The 19,690-nt window shown below is 43.9% G+C and overlaps 1 protein-coding gene and 1 non-coding gene across 5 annotated transcripts in view; one reads left to right on the top strand and one right to left on the bottom strand.

The window, feature by feature from the left end:
- Positions 1 to 19,690, bottom strand: part of Cdc14b (cell division cycle 14B) — an 80,269-nt gene that overhangs the window by 59,181 nt on the left and 1,398 nt on the right. The gene's annotated exons all lie outside the window — the stretch shown is intronic.
- On the top strand, positions 15,951 to 16,069 carry LOC130886282 (5S ribosomal RNA). The gene has a single exon (XR_009058257.1). It is a non-coding gene; the product is annotated as a 5S ribosomal RNA (ribosomal RNA).

Genomic DNA, 19,690 nt, shown 5'->3' on the forward strand with positions numbered 1-19,690 from the left:
AACCATCTGTAATGAGATTTGGCGCCCTCTTCTGGCTCATAAGCATACATTCAGGCAGAACATTGTATATATATTAAACAAATCTTAAATAAATAAAAATTAAAGAATTCTGACTACCTTAGACTTGCGAAACAAAATATTCTATGTTGAACACAATGAAGGATAATCTTAATCTAATTATCTCAGGATCATAAATAATAAAGTATATTGCAACCTAAAACTAGGGAAAAAATGAGGTGAGAATGAGGTTCAACCGAGAGAGCACTTGTCTAGTATTCAGGAAGCCTGGGGTTAGCTCCCTAGCACTGCCTAAAACTGGTGTGGGCAGCGATGGCAGGATGGTCAGAAGTTCAGGGTTATCCTCAGCTGGAGTCAAAGGCTAGTCTAGGTTACAGAGACCCTGACTCCTAAAGATTTGCCAGATAACACATTAAGGATAGTTTTAAAAAAAAATTTAAGATTCTTCAAATAGTATTATTATGCTAGGCATGGTGACACGTGTCTTTAATCTCAGCTTATGGGAGGCAGAGGCAAGTGGATCACTCTGAGTCTGAGGCCAGCCTAGTTCCAGGACAGCCAGAACTACATAACAGAAAGAACTGTCCCAAACTAAGATAATAAAAATATGATTTTTACTTTTTTCAGTCAAAACTGTTTGCTCAGAATAATAATAAAAGGAATAGAAAATTCTAAAAAATAGGGACTGGGGTGCTGAGGTCTTCACAAAGGAAAGGTCACAGAAACCAGGTGCTCTCTGTGGGGAGGGGCAGCGAGTGGAAGTGATTAGGCACGTGAACCACCACTGAGCTACACCCCCCGGGGACTTCTACTTTCCTTAGGATCATCTGCCCTTCCTTACACGTAAACCACATTTTATTTATTATTTAAAAGGTGAACTAGGGCCGGGCGGTGGTGGCACACGCCTTTAATCCCAGCACTCGAAAGGCAGAGGCAGGCAGATCTCTGTGAGTTTGAGACCAGCCTGGTCTACAAGAGCTAGTTCCAGGACAGGCTCCAAAACCACAGAGAAACCCTGTCTCGAAAAACAAAAAAAACAAACAAACAAAAAAAAAAAAGGTGAACTAGGGGCTGGGGAGATGGTGCAGTGGTTGAGAGACTGACTGCTCTTCCAGAGAGGCTAGGTTCGATTCCCAGCACCCACATGGCAGCTCACAACTGTCTCTAAATCCAGTTCCAGGGGATCTGACACCTTCACACCAATGCACATAAAATAAAGTTACATAAATCATAAAAAAATCTTTAAAATTTTTTAAAAATAAAGTAAAAGATGAACCAGATTAAGAATAAGGAGAAAGAGCAGTTCTGCTGAGTGAGGACATGCCATATGGCCCCTTCTAGACTAGCTTCAGTTCCTCAGAGCCCGTTCCTGCAGCTGTCGGCACAGCCCTCTGCAGAGACGGTGCCTGTGCCTATCCGCCAGTCCGCTGCTCTGGTGCCCAGCAAGCTTACAGGTCTCTCAGTTCTAGTTTCTAACTGGAGCTGGGCTTCCCTGCCACTCTGGAGAACTCCCAGCACCAAGCTTCTCAGCCCTTGGGAAACAACAACAGGCACTTAACCAACACCTGTTCAATGACCCGATGGAAAGACAAGTGAAGCTGAGCAAAAGGAACCCTAGGAGTCCATCCTGGTCTAAGCACCTGACTAGGGCATCTTGGCATCCAGCATCTAATGATGCCCGGGCACCCCCACTTCACCACAGGAAGTGTTACCATTTTGGCAGTAATGAAAAAGTATTCTAAAGAGACACTGAGCCCCTCCTTTGGCTATCAGACTATACACTCCAAGAAACTGGGATTTCCCCAGAAATTCCATGCTGAGAAAAGGGAGAGACTGAAGTCTGAGGCCAGCCAGAGGAGGAACTTTCTGGGAACTGCACTGTCTTTTGGGAGAAACTGGAGCCTAGACTGAAGGGACTCTCTGCCAGCCCAGGCACGGCAAAATGGCTCTGGCAGGCCTGGCCCTTCTCCTCCATTCCCTCTGCCTGGCTAAAAACAGATTACATTCCTGAAGCTAGCTACCAAGGTCTGTTTCCTTATTTGGCCTCTTCTTCCGCCAGAGGCTGACTACCAAAATCCATCTATTAAAGTTCAGCTATCAAAAACCCCCTTTGGCTTGCCCTAATTAGCATGCCCAATCAAAATTTAAGGCCTCATCCTAACACCGAGTATCCCGTTTACCTTTATAAAACTGCCAACTGTCTATGGGCCACGCCCCCCCCCCACCACACACACACACACACACCAGGAAAAACATCCTTGTCTCCCTTGTCCCTCTCCCTCATCCTCTATCTCCTGTCTCTGTCTCCTCTGGGGCAAATCTCCTTTGTGCTGAGAATTTGGTCTTGGGGTGTCTTGTGCCTTCACAGAGAAGGATGGCGTTAGTGACCAGACCTCAACCAGTCTTGCTTAGCTAAGCATACCTTGGGCCTGGCCTCATAGAACTTGCTACGTAGAACAAGCTGGTCTGGAACTCCCAGAGTACCGGATTCTGCCTTCAGAGTGCTGGGATAAAAGGTGTGTGCTTCTGTATCAAACTTGGACCCCAATTACACCTACATTTTACATCAAAACTCTAGAACATGGACTGGGGGGGGGGGGGCACGTGGATCTCTTTATTTCCCTTCTCAATGTGACCTCATTGAATAAATTTCTTTTTCTGTTTTTCACTAGGACTCATTTGTTTAACTCACTTACTGAGAACAGGTGGTCAAGGCTGGCTTCTTAGGGCTGCCAGAACCCAGACCCTGAACCTAATAAATAAGGAAACAGCAGAAAGCATCAAGAGAGACAAACCAACAGTGCTACATCATTTGACATCTGGGTAAATCAAAGCTCTGACCCCACAGAACCAACCACCCTATGCAGTCAGAACGTGCAGACGCCGCTGGGGTTAAGGAAAAAGACTTTCTTTTGTCTTTTGACACAGAGACTCATGTAGTACAGGCTGGCTCAACCTGATCTTGAATTTCTGATTTTCCTGTCTCCGCCTTGCCAGTGCTGTGTACAGGCACACACCACTCTGACAGGCTGATGCAGTGCTGAGGACAGAATTCCAGACTTTGTGCACACTAGGCAAGTGTGACTGACTGTGCCTTCTCCTTGCTCGGTCCTGATTACTGCATCACAGCGTGAGCGCCTGGTGGCAGTAATTAAGTTCCACATCCAACTGCCGATTCTGGATCAGATGGCATGAACGATTTAAAAAAAAAAAAAAGGAAAAAGGAAAGAAAAAACAAGGTGCAATGGGAGCAGTGAAGTCCATGCATGTGAGTTTCCCCTCAGCTCTGCACCTTGTGGACACAATGCCAAGTAGAGCAGAAGGGACTAGGTGGGGTGCTCAGCAAGGACCCAGACAGCGAAGCAATGCTGCTCCGTCAGGCATCCCCACCTTTACTTACAGGTCAACTTAATTACAGTTGATTTCCCTGTGGTGTCGTCTGGCTCCAGCCACAGTAGCTGTGCTGCACATGGACCTGGCATCAGCTCCACAGGAATTGGGAAGCCAGAGGCTCTTAAGACAAGCTATGTGTATGCTTTGATTTGGAGGGCAAAAACCTCTGCATATATTTTTCAAGTTAATGTGACAATGTGGATGGCGTCATCCCGTGTAAAACACTTTTGACAGACAGCCAACAATCCCCAAGAGACCATCTATTCAAATAATATTAGACTTCAGAGCTGAAGATGCCATGACACTCTCACCCCACCCACAGATTCACAACAAATAAATGTAATTAACTTTTAAAAACAATAAACATGAAAAATCTGTGTATATGGTACTAGGAACTGAGCCCAGAGTCTTGTGCAGGTTAAACAGGTGCTCTATCCACAGCCCTCTTTATTCTGAGGCAGGGTCACACGTGGTTAACCTGCAGCCCTCCTGTCCCCGTTACTGTTCCCAAGCTTGTCCTTGAAAACACTCTAATATTTCCAAATTATTAGGGGCAGTTTTGCCTTTTTGAATGATCCCCAGGCAGCACCATCAAGAGTGACCAGAAGTCTCCATGAACTCTGAAACACATGATGTGTGAAGAACCCAGAATAGTAACTGCACCCCTAGTTCAGGGAATAGGCTCAAAAGGGTAGGTAAGATGAGAAGCTCTAATCTAGGAAATTCTAAAGCTGCCAACTGACATTCAGTAGACTAAGGAAAAATTATCTCTCATGCTTCCAAAGTCAAAACTTTAGTCTCTGAATGCGAATACCAGAAGAAAGCTTCAGTTTTGTTCAATTACAGGTCTGCCAGAGTGAGCAGTTTTATTTTCCGTGGACTAAGAATGAATTCTTCCCAAAGGAAACACGGTGTTATGCAATTGTGCAAGGCTTTGGTAAGTAAGAGAATGTAACCCAAAAGGTGCCAGTGGAAGGCAGTGTTCAGTTACTAAATCACATCCTGTAAACCACGGCATCCCTACTTTCCAGGTATATAACTTCATACAAGCCTGTCATACACAGTCCATCCAGTCCTGAGCAGTTCAACCTGCAGGGTATCTATCTTGCATTAGTCCCAGGAAGGCCTAAGAGTTGTTATCTAGCTTGTTAGAAGACAGACTTAAAGTTGGCTTCATACACTTGTGCACACTCCATTTAGCTGAGAACAAAGAGTTCCTGGAAATGGAACTTGACTCTGAGTCGGCTGAGTCTCCATGGAGACCCATTCCTGGCATTGCACCTTGGCAATGGTTTGGTTCTTCCAGTCTTACCACATTCACCACAGTCAAGATCTGCCTGCTCACCAACCTTCTGGATGTTCCTCACACAACTGCTAATAGAACCTTCAAGCAGCAGTAATGTTTACAAGACCTCACGCTTAAAGAAATCTAAGTCCTTATTCCCTTGATCCCTTACACACCTCACCGGAGACTTCGCCTCAGGGATGCTGGTCTCACTGATGACAGCTGATCTTTCAACCCAGCTCACCAACTTTGTCCCAGTAAAGCAAAGGTTTCACCTCAGTGGCTGTGGTTGTGTTAATCACAGCTGACTCTTCGGCCACAATGGACTACCATCCAGATTCTTTTTTTCCCCTCTCTCCTACCTGCTCAACTCACTGTTGTGTAACATATCCTCCCAGACTGAAACATTCAATCCTGCAGGGAAGCTTTTAAAAACGGAAAGGCGAAAGCTGGGCACATGCCTTTTATCCCAGCAACCAGGAGGCAGAGGCAGGCAATATCTGAGTTAGAGGCCAGCATGGTCTACGGAGGGAGTTCCAGATCCGGAACTAAACAGAGAAACCCTGTCTCAATCAAAACCACCAAAGTCAGGAAGGTAAGCAACTCAAAATAACTTCAGGCAGCTCCTGAAACTGACCAGATTTACTAGGCCCCTCTCCGCTAGAGTAAACAAGAGCTGAAAGATCCTCTCAGACAAAGAGAGAAGCCAAGCTGCAAAGACAACTTTCACACAGGCAAAACTGCAAAGACTGAAACCACATAGGCTGCCCAGAAGCAGAAGAAACTAACCTGACTGCCTGAAGGAGATTTAGACCAACTGAGGCACCTGTAAAGGGAACTCTCCAAACTGTTAGCTGCCCACAGGCCATGCTTATGCGAGCTCACCCATGTTAGGGTGGGGGCTTTGGCGAGGCAGCAATCTTCAAGTAATTTCTGCTCAAGTGCCCTCCAACCAACGGAAGCGATCTAATGTAACAATAACACCACCCCCTTTTGCAACCCCTGATTGTTTATTAATAGTAAACAAAAACGGGAATATAGGGTAAAAAGCACATCTTCACTTCTGGGTTGGAAAATCCACCAATCCCTGACCTTAAAATCCCACCAACCCCCACCCCGGAACCCTGCCCCTCCCCAAAAAACCCTATAAAAGCCTACCTTCCACTCAGTTCCCTGTTGCCTCTGCCCAGAGCAGGGGCTGCTACCCTCTTGAGTTTTTCCCTTCTGTGAGGTTTGTTGCAGTATGACTTTATGGGTATTCCTTGGCTCCCAACTCCCAGGAAATCTTTCTCCTCAGAGCTACAACGCTTACAGTCATATTCTTGAGAGGAACTGACGATTCCATACTTCATGAGTTTCCTATCTGGGGTGGGAAGACTTGCATGCTGCATCTCCTTAAGAAAAGTTTGCCACACAATACCCATAGATTCTTAATTCAAATTATCACATAAACAGCCCTGGTCATCTTTATGTCTTTCTGAACCTTCAGGAGACAGGCGCCACCATCTGCACCTCTCTCAACATTACCTTCCAGGTTCCTACAGAACAGTTCACTGATTTCCAACCATGCAATGCTCTTCTAGCCTAAAGGTCCACAACCTTCCCCCCAAAAACACAGCCAGGTGTGTCACAGCAACCACCTACTTTCCAGTACCAATTGTGTCCTCGTTTGCTCTCCGTTGCTCTGATAACACCATGACCGAAAGCAACTTGGAGGGAAAGGGCTTTATTTCAACATACAGACTATCACAGAGGGTTGTCGAGGCAGCACCTGGAGGCAGGAACTAGACAGAGACTGTGGAAGAAAGCGGCTATGGCTTACTCTCCATGCGCACATTTTTTATACCTATCAGGATCGCCCAAGTAGGAGTGGCACCCCCCACAGTGGCCTGTGCCCTCCCACAATCACTAATCAGACTTGCTTGCAGCCAATCGAATGGAGACATTTTTTTCTTAGTTGAGGTTCCCTCTTCTCAGAAGACTCTAGCTTGTGTCAAGTTGATGGGGTTTAAAAGAGAAAACAAAACAACAAAAACAACAACAAAAACAGACCCAGCACACATGTGTCCTTGAAAAAAAGTCGTTAGGTTTCCATCGTCAACATCCAGCCTGGTATTCTCCCATTAGCCCAAAAATGCCAACTAGCCAGACACGACACAATGATTGTTCTAATTTTAAAAAAGCGCCACACGAGAAAGACACCATGCAACACAGCTCATGTGGAGAGGCTTTTATTAGGGGAAAGGAAACGTAAAGGAGAGGAGGGAGGGGGGAGACTGGCCTCTGGGGACAGGAGCAGCAGAAGAGCAGAGAGGTGGTGGGGGAGAGTTGGGGGGGGTGGGCAGGGCACCCTTAAAAGGGAACGGAGAGAACAGGCACAGAAGGTGCAGCACAGAAGGTGGCTGCAGCTGAGGAAGTGTCCTGTCAGGACCCCACGGTCAGGACAGTACAGGTGTCTGAATACCAACAGTGACAATATCACATTTGCTGGGAGCAGAGGGTGCAATAAATTAAAGCTTCACAATAAAAAACAGGAAGGGAAAACCTTAACTACTAACTATCTGAAGCAAGCACTTTAAGAACCTCATCCAGGGGCTGGCATTTTGGCTCAGGAGTAGAGTGCAAGCTTAGATATATAAGAACCTGAGTTCCTAGTACTACCAATAAATAAATAAATAAATAATTTTTAGAAAGTCAGGAGTGGTAGAACAAGTGGATGAACAAGGGTCAACCTCAGCTATGTTGAGCTACGTAGTGAGTTCAAGACTAGCCTGAGCTACACGAGGCCTTCTCAGAAGAGAAAAGCCCAACAACCCCCTCCTGATTTCCAGCTCACTTCCATTGCATCAACATTCCTTTCAAGACTTTCTCTACCTAGGAGACTGCTTGGCCCAACACGGCCCAACAGGACAGTCCCTGAAAACTCTGTCCCAAGTAGCCCTCGGGCAATGACTGTGTCACTGAAGTATAAACATAAGAGGCCTGTACACTCTGGTAACTGCAGGCTAGCACCCAAATTGGCTTCCAGGTCTCTACAGCAACAACTTGCTAGACAATGGGACTGAGTTCAGCTCTACACAAGCCCGCTTATTTGCAGTAGACTTCTTCAAAGACAATGTAATTGCAACAAAGCAACATTTGCCAAGGGTTTTGTATTTACAAAAATGGCCTTATTAAAAATTACTCAAAGCATAAATCTCCTATTTCATGCTTGTTTCATTAGCTCAGAAACTAAAATTAGACCAATATCCAAGATTAAGAATGGCCCCTGCACAAAGTCGACTGACTTGAAAACAAACTAACAGAAAACAGTATTCCTATAGAAGGGTGAGGGGTGATGGGTACTGAACCTGGGGATTAAAGTATGCTGTTAAATACCATCTAGTTACACTCTCAGGGTCTATATATCATTTTTAAATGATTCTTAACTCAAATCTTCAATTTAAAAATTTAAAGAAGCATGCCTGCAACTCCAGCACTAGAAAGGCTGAGGCAGGAGAATTATGATTTTAAAAGCCAGTCTAGGCTATATAAGTGATGCCCTATCTCAAAATAATAATAGTAATAATAATAATAATAAAGAACAGAATACAGTATATGTTATTTTTCAAAATATTTCACACCTTCATTTTGGAAATTATCAAAACTTTCTGTTTAAGGAAAAATTCCTGGGGTAATGCATCTGTACTCCCAGCACTCAAGTAGAGGCAGGAGGATTAGAAATTCAAGATCATCCTTGACTATTAAATTTGAAGCTAGCCTGGTCACATGAACTGTCTCAAAAATTAAATGAGTGAATAAATAAATAAAATCAGTTCCTGTTTCCTCTAGAGGGGAAGTAAGACCATCTTTAGAGTCAGCTGCCAAACCTGACTGTCTGGGTTTGACCCAAGACTAGCAGGGCAGGGGATAGCTGAGTCCATGTGTGTATACGTGTGTATTTAGTGTGTGAGTGCATGTGTGTATTCGTGTGTATTTAGTGTGTGAGAGCATGTGTGTATATGTGTGTATTTAGTGTGTGAGTGCACGTGTGTATATGCTCACATGTACACACATACACACTAAATCGTCATAATAAAAATGTTTACTTGGGTATGGTGGCACACACCTTTAATCCCAGCACTCAGGAGCCAGAGGTAGGTGGAGCTCTGTGAATTTGAGGCTAGCTTGATCTACAAAGCAAGTTCCAGGCCAACCAAGGCTACATAGTGAGACCCTGTCTCAAAAAAAAACTCCCCCATCCCTCCACAAGACAGGGTTTCTCTGAGTAACAATCCCCGATGTCCTGGAACTAGCTCTTGTGGACCAGGCTGGCCTCGAACTCACAATGACCCACCGGTCTCTGCCTCCGAGTGCTGGGATTAAAGGCACGTGCGCCACTGCCAGGCTCAAAATACCTTTTTTAATTATAAAGAAAAGGGACAGAGAGAGGAGTGGGGAGAGAGGGAGAGGGAGAGAAAGGAAGTCTGAAAATCCTGCTCAAACTTCCAGGTATCCCATCATCCCAAGGCATCCACTGCAGACAGCAAGAGCAGCACCAGGCCACACCTCATCTTTTCTAGCTCCCTTGCTGAGTCTCTGCTGCAGCTCTCCCTGCAGCCAGTGCAAGGATGAAAATGGAAAATGCATTCAAATGTGTCTTGATTGAATTTGTGCTTTAGGCCCTTTCAGTTTCAATGATATTAAAATGAGAACACATTAACAGCGGAGTTAAAAATCCACGCTAAGCTGTGTCCCTGGCTTTATAAACTAAGCCTGGCTGATATTTCAGTATCAAAAGGGGAGAAATGCATGTTAAGATGCTCCAGTTCCATGTATGAGGCACTTCCAACAAACCACTTAGACGGTATTTCAACAATAAGTTCCAAATGCAGTTTGAGAACATCTTCCATAAAGTTAACATGATTTTAATTCCATCACAATGCTTGTCAAAGCAATTCTCCTTCAGCACCCTAAAGGAATGTGAAACTTAAGGTATTTTTCTGCTCAGCTACTGAAATAGTTAGCAATTTAATTAATATTTAGTGACTTCCACATAAGAAATCAAAAGCAACCTGGGGAGGAGAGGGCTTATTTCGTCTTACATTCCCAGATGATAGTCTATCACTGAGGGAACTGAAGGCACAGACCTGAGGGCAAAATCTGAAACCGTACAGTTGAGGCCTAATGACTACAGACATAAAGACACGCTCTTCCACATCTAACAGTAACCAAGAAAATGCCCCACAGTCAGGCAAGCCCACGGGCCAATCTGATGAAAATAATTCCTCAATTAAGATTTCCTCTTTAGAGAAGCCCTGTCTGGGGGCGCGGGGGAGATTCCCTCTTTCAGAAGACTCTAGCTTGTATCTAACAAGAAAAAAACTAAAGCATAAACGAATAATTTTTAAAGTAAAACATGCACACAGAAACACACACAAAGATACACTGTGCAGGTATGATCAAGGGACATAAAACTGTCTCAAACTGGTACTTCAAAGAAGAAAGCCACATGGTTAAGTCCTTGTTACCTGTCCTCACTGAAATGACCAAGAATCCACTGCTCTCTGTGTGCTATTATAAATCTTCTAGTCCTCCGCCCCCTCCCCTCAGTAACACTTGGTTCAACTCCTTGCTCGTAGCAATTGTGCAATAAATCCTTATTAAATAAGATATTTTAATTAATTCCATAGAATAATTCATACATATGAGCAAAATGCAGAGAATGATTCAGCGGAGATGGTTCTAAAATAGTGAGCTTTGCAGAATTTGAAATTCGTAAACGATATTAAAGAATTATGGATTGGGTATAAAAAGATCAATGTCATAAACTGCACAGCAGAACTGAGAATAATTTCACTTTCAAATGAGAACCTGAAGGAACAACAAATTCCAGTGACATCAGGAACAAGATGTTTTGCTTTTGTGAAGAGCAGGCTGCCAACAGAATTTTAATGGGATAAAAGTGAACTACCTGGAAAATGGAGTCAGCGAGTGATGTGGTCTAGTATTAATTCCAGCCCAGCTTCCTCTGCTTTCCAGACAAAGGGACTAAATAGGATTGGTGAACATAGCATCCTCCAGAACTGCCCCTGTGGAATATATACGATACTAAGAACGGTATAGGGCTGGAGAGATGGCTCAGGGATTAAGAGCACTGGCTGCTCTTGCAGAGAACCTACACCCAATTCCCAGCACCCACATGACAGCTCACAACCATCTGCAACTCCAGTTGAGGGGATCTGGTGGCCTTTTCTTGCTTCCTCGGGCATCACACACATATGGTCCACTTACATGCAGACAAAACATTCATACACATAAAATTATATATATATATATATATATATTAGGAAAAAGTGAATAATTGAAATATATGCTATTTATTGTATGTATGGGATCACTCGCTCCTTATTTGAACACTCGAAAATCGAAATAAATTAGAATATTTAAAATTTTTAAATAAAACAGAGAATGACTTCTGCTGTAGCTCTGTGGCTCTGTGGGAGAGCACCTACCAATCACACATGAGGCCTTGGGACTGAACCCTAGCACCCAGCTTGATTCCCTGTCTGAACCCAAAACAGAACATAAAAGCCCTTCCCAGCCCCAAACTGAAATTAGCATTTCATGAAATTTCCCTACTGCTTCATGGAAAACAACAACAACAAAAATATAAACCTGCCCTGTAGACACAGAAATCCTAAAAAAAAGGCAAGATTTTAAAAACCCTCACTCAAACAAACAAAACAAACAAACCAAAATAATACCTGCTATAACAGTTCATTAAAATATTCCTTCAGAATGCACATTCAAAGGTATTTCAATTTTAAAAGACAAACTTTAATGCTATCAAAAATATTCACCACTTAGCATTCATAGTCAGTAAAATATCTGGAAATCACGTTTGGTATTATCATACACAGAAATCAACTCTTCAGCTGTAAAGAAGTCAGAGCTGAATCTGTCACCTCAAACTAAACCAAGGACGGACAAGCAGACACAGACAGAACCAAGAGCCACAACTCAACAGTGTTTAAAAGTTACCAGAAAGAACCACAAAGTAGGCAAGGATCTGAATACCTTTGTTGGCGAAGTATCCATGAAAAGCTACAGAAGAGAGAGAAAAGGGCGTAAAAGTTGAGATGTAAACATCACACTTCGATAGTCTTGACTTTGAGGGCCAGGATGATGGCTTAACCTGTAGTAAGGGCTTGCCACCAAGCCTGACAGAGTTGGATCCCAGGGACACAGATTGTTATGGGAGAAAACCAATTCTCCAGCACCTACGCTTATTCATACACACACACACACACACACACACACACGCACACGGTTACAAACATACACACACTAAAGAAATATAAATTTTAAAAATTTAAAAATATTTATCTTTGGCTTTGGGAAAGTTAAAATCAGTTTTTAAAACTTATTTTTAACTATGTGTATACAGGTTCTCAAGGACACCAAGCGGGCACTGGATCCCATAGAACTGGAGTTGTGAGACTGTAAGCTGCCTGACGTAGGTGCTGGGAACCACGTCTGTAAGAACACTACACTAATGAGCCATCTCTCCTGCCTTGTTTTTGTAATCAATTTTATGTTTGAAAATGTTTTCTACAGTAATCTCTGTAAAATATTGGAAGTCTGATCATCTAAAAACAAACGAAAAACACCAGAAAATAGGGGGCCTGAGAGCAATTACTGCTCTTGCAGAGGACCCAGGTTCCATTCCCAATGCCCACAACTCCAGGTCCAAGGGATCTGACATCCATTTCTGGCCTCCACAGACACCAAGCACACATGGGGTGCATGGACACACATGCAGACAAAACACATATCTACATATAAAAATTAATTAAAAAAACAAACTACAGCTGGGCGGTAGTGGTGCACGCCTTTAATCTCAGCACTCGGGAGGCAGAGGCAGGCGGATCTCTGTGAGTTCAAGGCCAGCCAGCCTGGTCTACAAGAGGAATTCCAGCACAGCTAGGACTGTTACACAGAGAAACTCTGTCTGGGGTGGGGGGATCTATTTCTGGCTTTTGACCCTTCCATATAACATGTCTCTGTTCCTCATGAAGTAATTAATGAAAGGGCCTCTGGAAGCCTATCTGCTTTACAAAACAAAAGAGCAAACTAAAACCAGTCCCCCCCCCCCCCCAGACAGGCAATATCAGACCAAGCCCTTGAGCAGCTGGCCATCTGTGGAATACAGATAAAACAGGACACAATCATGCTTGCAATTAGCCATCCTGAAAATGGTTGTTGGCTCCGTGTGTGTTTGTTTTACATTCTGAAACCTTCTATGTCTCCCACACGAAGACACATGTAAACTTAGCAACTATAGGCCCTGCAGGATAACGGCTCAGATGTGAAATCGGAGCTTTGGTGTAGTGCTACCCTTTGAAGTCTTTAAAGAACACTCCTCGGTTTCTCTGGCCTCATAGCTGGCTCTGATGCTTCCTGTGACAACCATGCAGCAGTTGGGAGCTGTCAGCAGAACAGCACAACCTCCGTGCTGATTCACGGGAAGGGGACGACGGCGCGCTCCTCAACTAGGAGGAGACTTCCAGCATGACCTTCTTCCCCTGACACCCCACCACCGTCACCGGGGAAACTCTGGAGCCTGGTGCAGCCACGATCCTCAGCATTTCCCCAGGCATCCCTTTCACTTCACACCAGGGAGTTGAGGCTCCAAAGGGTTATGAACAAAATCAGCCTGAGTCAGTCCCATGAGCGGTAGCAGGGACCAAGTAAGGTTCCTCCTGAGTCTTTCAGCCTTCCAAAAGCCTGGCCTCGCTCTTCAGAACCTGCCCCAAGGATTTTTCTTTTTTTTTTCTTTTTTTTCTTTTTTCTTTTTTTTTTTTTTTTTGGTTTTTCGAGACAGGGTTTCTCTGTGGCTTTGGAGCCTGTCCTGGAACTAGCTCTGTAGACCAGGCTGGTCTCGAACTCACAGAGATCCGTCTGCCTCTGCCTTCCGAGTGCTGGGATTAAAGGCGTGCGCCACCATCGCCCGGCTGCCCCAAGGATTTCAAACACAGCACACGCTTGCCGTCCTCTCTCTCAGCTTCACCCTCCAAGTTCTGTCTTCTCAATTCACACACACACACACACACACACACACACGTCCTGGTGATGTCTTTTTTTTTTTTCAGCACCTGAGATACTGTTGAATGAAAGACATATCTGAAAAGTTCGGGCTATGCTGGTGGTCAATTTGGGAAACAGTAAGCACTGGGGAGGACCCACAGATTGCACCTGCCAAAGTTCACCAGCTAAATTCACCCTCGCAGGTAATGGTCACCAAGTGCCCATCACGACATGCCTACTTGCCTAAGTGGCACAGGATGTGCTACTAAATGGTCAACATGACAAATAAATTCTGTACAACTACGAAGCAGTTTTACCTGCTGGAAAAAGGCAAAGTCAGACAGTCAAGGCTTTATCAAACAGAAACCATCCACTGGACCAGTCACCAGTCTCTTGCATTGGGTTGGCATCCTCAGTGGGAGAGTGAAGGGTTGTTATTATCTGTAGATGACCACTTGGAATTATTTAAACACATACCCATGGCTGGGAAGATGCCTCAGAAGCCTGACGACCTGAGCTCAATCCATAGGACTCATACAAACCAAGAAAGAACCAACTCCTGCAAGTTGTCCTGAGTGCTGTCACACACTCACACACACACACACACACACACCACGAGTAATAACATAATTTAAAATGTTAAAAACACAGCACCTTCCCTATAGCTCACAGACAATCAGGACTTTTCAAGAGCTGCACCATTGCCTTCTATTTACATCCTAAGAACCCAGAGTGACTTTGGCACTGCTGGCTCCAGCCCCGCTCACTAACACAGAGAACTAACAGTGATCATTAACTGCTGACTCCCCTGGCTTTAGGGCTGGGAAGTTACCCACGTTCCCCTCACCTCTTTCTATGCCTTGCCACTCTAAGGCCATAAATAGATAACATTTGAGGCTAACTTTTTACCTGTATGTGGGGTGTAAATGCCTTAGCTAGAAGATTTAAAGGCAAGTATCATGACCAACCAGAAGCAAAGAACAGCCAGGAAGCAGAGAAAACAAGAGACACGCCAAAGTGCAGAAACATGTCGCAGGTGGGAAGACAAATGAGCAGCTCACAGAGCTCTGGTTCCTGAAACTCAGCCACCTTGACTACAAAAGGAGCCATGAAAATGGATTTATTTTGCCCTCTGGCTCAATGTTCTGTGTCACGGTATTTCCTCTTCTATCCAGAAAAAGACACTTCCACCAGGGCAAACAATGAATATGCATGAGGATTTTACATAGTAAGCATTCAATAAACACTTCTCGAATTAATGAATACATTTCCCTAGCCTAATGACATCTGCTGTGAATTTTAAGGATCCTAAAGAGAAAGGAGAGGAGGCAAGAGATGCTTCTGTTGATTTCATTTGATGAGTCGTCTGTGCTGCTGCTACCCAGTGCTCGGAAGGGACCAGCCTGACCTCAACTAGGGTTTCTCCAGTAAATCCTATTATTACATAGACACCCCTAAGGCTAAATCATGGCAAACACCAGGAAACGTAGAAGGAGGAAGAATAGAGAAGCTTAAAACAGAGTCAGGCAGTGGTGATGCACACCTTTAATCTCAGCACTTGGGAGGCAGAGGTAGGTGAATCTCTGAGTTGGATGCCAGCCTGGTCGATAAAGTGAGTTCCAGGACAGCTAGGACTGTTACACAGAGAAACCCTGTCTTGAAGAATTTTTAAAAATTAGAAATAAAAAAGAACTTTAAAACAGGGGCTGTAGACGTAGCTCAGTCATTAGAGTACTTGCCTAGCATGCAGAAGGGTCTGGGCGCCATCCATCCCCAGCGCTGATAAACCAGGCCCATAATCACAGCACTAGGGAGGTGAAGGCAGAGGATCAGAAGTTCCAAGACAACCCTGGCTACATACCAACTTCTAGGCTATACTGAGCTACACAAATGAGACTCTGTCTCTAAAAACAAGCAAATAAAATTAAATTGTCTTTCGTGCAATAGCAACTATTACTAATTTTCTCCTATAATTAGAAACTTAAAAGATTAAGATACTGAAATAAATCAAAGGTCTGCATCAACTATTAGATCCTGAAAATGATCAGACTTTGCAGCTGTGATGGAATGCTTAAAAAATGTCTTCAGACCGGGTGGTGGTGGCAGTGCTCGCCTTTAATGCCAGCACTCTGGAGACAGAGGCAGGCCGATCTCCTGGAGTTCAAGTTCAATATAGAGAGACTCTGTCTACGGCCATACCACCCTGAACGCGCCCGATCTCGTCTGATCTCGGAAGCTAAGCAGGGTCGGGCCTGGTTAGTACTTGGATGGGAGACCGCCTGGGAATACCGGGTGCTGTAGGCTTGTAAAAAAAAAAAAAAAAAAAAAAAAAGAGAGAGACTCTGCCATCTCCTCCGGCCCCTCACAAAACAAATATTTGGACAAGGGAGACTGTCCTTGTTATTAACAAAAAAGGAAGTTTTGCATGGCCACTTAATAGAAGGCCCTATTTAATGATTTGACAGTTGAAAAAAAAAAGCTTTGGAACTCTGGCACCAAGGAGGTTTATAAAAAAATTAAATCCCTGCCTGCATCCAACCATTTTTTCTCATCTATTGTCCCAATTTTGGATCTTACAGTTTTCAACTCACTGAAAACTCAAGTCCTCTTTTCTCTCTGCTTCCTGGACCAGAAGCTTCTTCGTGTATCTTTAGTATCTCAGGGTATCAGCTACACAGTTCACCTGTCTTTAGGAGATTTGGTTTTCATGGTACACCAGAAATACAGTTCAAGTTAAAAAAAAAAAATCAATAACAAAGCATACTGCTTGTGTCGGGGTAAGAATTAAACCACTATTGAGTAGGTTGGCTCCTAGAAAGAGTAAAGCCCCCACCCAGAGCATAGCAGTGAGGCTAGCCAGTCTCTGGACCAAACAAGAATGATGATCACACAAGCATCCAGTGTGAACAGCACACAATGCTGCACCCTGGTGTCGGCAGGAATTCAATTTACAGATTGAATGGGTCATCATAAAAATATCAAGGATCCACCTGCGACGATGGTGGAAAATCCTTTAATCCCAGTACTTGGGAAACAGAGGCAGGCAAACCTCTGTAAATTCAAGGCCCCGTCTTGTCTACAAAGCTAGCCAGGGCTACACAGAGAAATCCTGTCTCAAAAGTAATTTAATTAATTAATTATATCAAGGGTCTTGTCTGGGATCTAGAGATGTAGCTCAGCGCTTGCCAGGATGTTGAAGCCTTGGGTTTATCCCAGTACCACGTAAGACCAGGCAAAGTCATTTGTGTTCATAATCCCAGCACCCAGATGGAAGACTCACATGTTCAAGGTCCTCCTCAGCTACACAGCGCACTTGAGGTAAACCTAAACTGTGTAAGAAAAACAGCTTTAGGAGAAGAACAGGCGAAACAGACAACATGGTTTAATTTTTCCAAACCATGCCTGCTACAAGAGTCTTCCTGTTCACTAACGAGTATTGGTAAAGACGTAGAAATGATTGGCACCTCAAGGGTAGAAAGCTGATAGCGAAAGCTCTTTTTAAAACAGTCTGGCAGCTGCCAAAGATGAAAACATGAAGTTAGCACACAACTCAAGAAGTATACTCCCAGCTACGTATCAAAGGAGCTGAGCATGTCCTGAACACGAAGGTGGATGGTGGCAACATACATACAGGTCCAAAAGTCCACTGAAGCTGTATAAGCTGGCCCGACATTTTTATTTCTAGAATCCGCTCAAAAATGCAGTCACAAATACACAGACTCCATCCACAGGGATGCTTCCACAGCCATTTGCAATAGAACAGAACACATTCCCAAGTGTTCCCGCTCACTACTGCTAAAGAAATCGTGATTCAGCCATACAATATGATAGCACTCGGCAGTTAAAAAGAAACCATCCTGATGGCTCAGCTGGAAAGAGAGCCTCCAGCCAAGACTGATGACCTTAGTTCAATTCTGGAAACCCGTATGGTAGAAGTGAACCAGCTCCCACAAGCTATCCTGACTTGTACACTGGGCCCCGTTAAGGTGAAATCAATAACCCCCCTCCATCCCCCAACACAAATAAAGTAAACATTTTAAAAAAAGTGAAGGATTAAAAAAAAAAAAGACCAAACTGTTTTGGTAATAATGTCTGATTTTCTTTTTTTTTTTTCCCGAGACAGGGTTTCTCTGTGGTTTTGGAGCCTGTCCTGGAACTAGCTCTTGTAATTTTTTTTTTTTTTTCGAGACAGGGTTTCTCTGTAGCTTTGGTGCCTGTCCTGGAAGTACCTCTTGTAGACCAGGCTGGCCTCGAACTCCCAGAGATCCGCCTGCCTCTGCCTCCCAATGTCTGATTTTCTTTTTTTTCTTTTTTTTTTTTTTTTTTTTTTTTTTTTTTTTGGTTTTTCGAGACAGGGTTTCTCTGTGGTTTTGGAGCCTGTCCTGGAACTAGCTCTTGTAGACCAGGCTGGTCTCGAATTCACAGAGATCCGAATGTCTGATTTTCTTAAACAATTAAAAAAACTGTCAGGCCTGGACGGTGGTGGCACACACCTTTAATCCTAGGACTAGGCAGGCAGAGGCAGGCGGATCTCCGTGGGTTTGAGGCCATCCTGGTCTACAGAGTGAGTTCCAGGGCAGGCTCCAAAGCTATACAGAGAAGCCCTGTCTCGAAAGGAAAAAAAAAAAAGCAAGCAAGAAAACTGTCGGGTATCAAGTATGGTGGCACATCCCTTTAATCCCAGCACTTGGGGAAGTAGAGGCAGGAAAACCCAAACCAGCTTCCTACAGAGTGAGACCCTGTATCAAAAAGCAAATTACAGTAAGACAATGACTGTGGCAAAAACAATTTGGGAAATTAAAGGACCAGGTGCCATTTGCTAAGCACAAAGCCTTCCTCCATCAGCACCTCACACAAAATAAATAAAATTAAAAGTAATCTGATCTTTCCAACTTTTTGTTTTGGGGCTTTTCTGTGTAGCTTTGGCTGTTCTGAACTCACTATGTAGACCAAGCTGACCTCAAACACACAGAGATCCGCCTGCCTCTGCCTCCCAAGTGCTGGGATTAAAGGCGCGGGCCACCACTGCCCAACAGCTGACATTTTCTAAAGTTAATTCTTTGATGGTTTCCTCAGGAAGGCTTGCCAAGTTACACTCTATCCCCATGAAATAGAAAGATTTCCTCCGACTGCTGTCAAAATTCTTCTGGTGGGTTGTAGCTCAATGTTGGGAGAGCTAGCCTGGCATGCACAAGGCCCTGAATGCCAGCTTCGGGGCCACTAACAATTTCTATTATGAAAGCAACCACCTAATCTTATTACAGCTTTTTTTTTTCTTTTCTTTTTGTTTTTGTTTTGAGACAGGATCTCTCTACATAGACCTGGCTGTTCTGGAATTCACTATACAGATGAGGCTAACCTTGAACTCACAAAGATCCACCTGACTCGCCTAAAGAGTGTTATTAGGATTAAAGGCCCAGTCTTACAACTTTTAATGAAAACTATCTAAACGTTCAACAGAGAACTGTCTAAACTTATAAAACATTTAAATCTATAACTGTGTTTAAATCCATAAACCTTTTTTTTTTAAGTTTTATCCTTTAAAGCCACACATCCTTTGGTTTAGGTAGTAATCAAATGAGGTTTTGAACACAGCAACTGGAGGCTGACATTCTACCCTGAAGTACTCTGCAGAGCAATGCAAAGTCAATTGTATGCCATCCCGCAAGGGTTTGCAAAGAATAGATACATATGTGCGTGGGTCCAGGGTGTTTCTGGAAAGATTCACGAGAAATTGGCAACATCGGTTACATTTAGACACTCCTGTTCTTTGCCACCAACTTTTCTCAGTATACTCTTGTGTACCTCTACAATTCAGAGCTATACAGGGCTTAACTTGTTCCCATAATAAATAGCCCTAACCAAAGATGATTTTAAGAAGTGTAAGAAAGAGCGGAAAGAATGCGCAGATCCCACCAGCACGAA

This window comes from Chionomys nivalis, chromosome 13, assembly GCF_950005125.1.
Source record: "Chionomys nivalis chromosome 13, mChiNiv1.1, whole genome shotgun sequence".
Lineage (NCBI taxonomy): Eukaryota > Metazoa > Chordata > Mammalia > Rodentia > Cricetidae > Chionomys > Chionomys nivalis.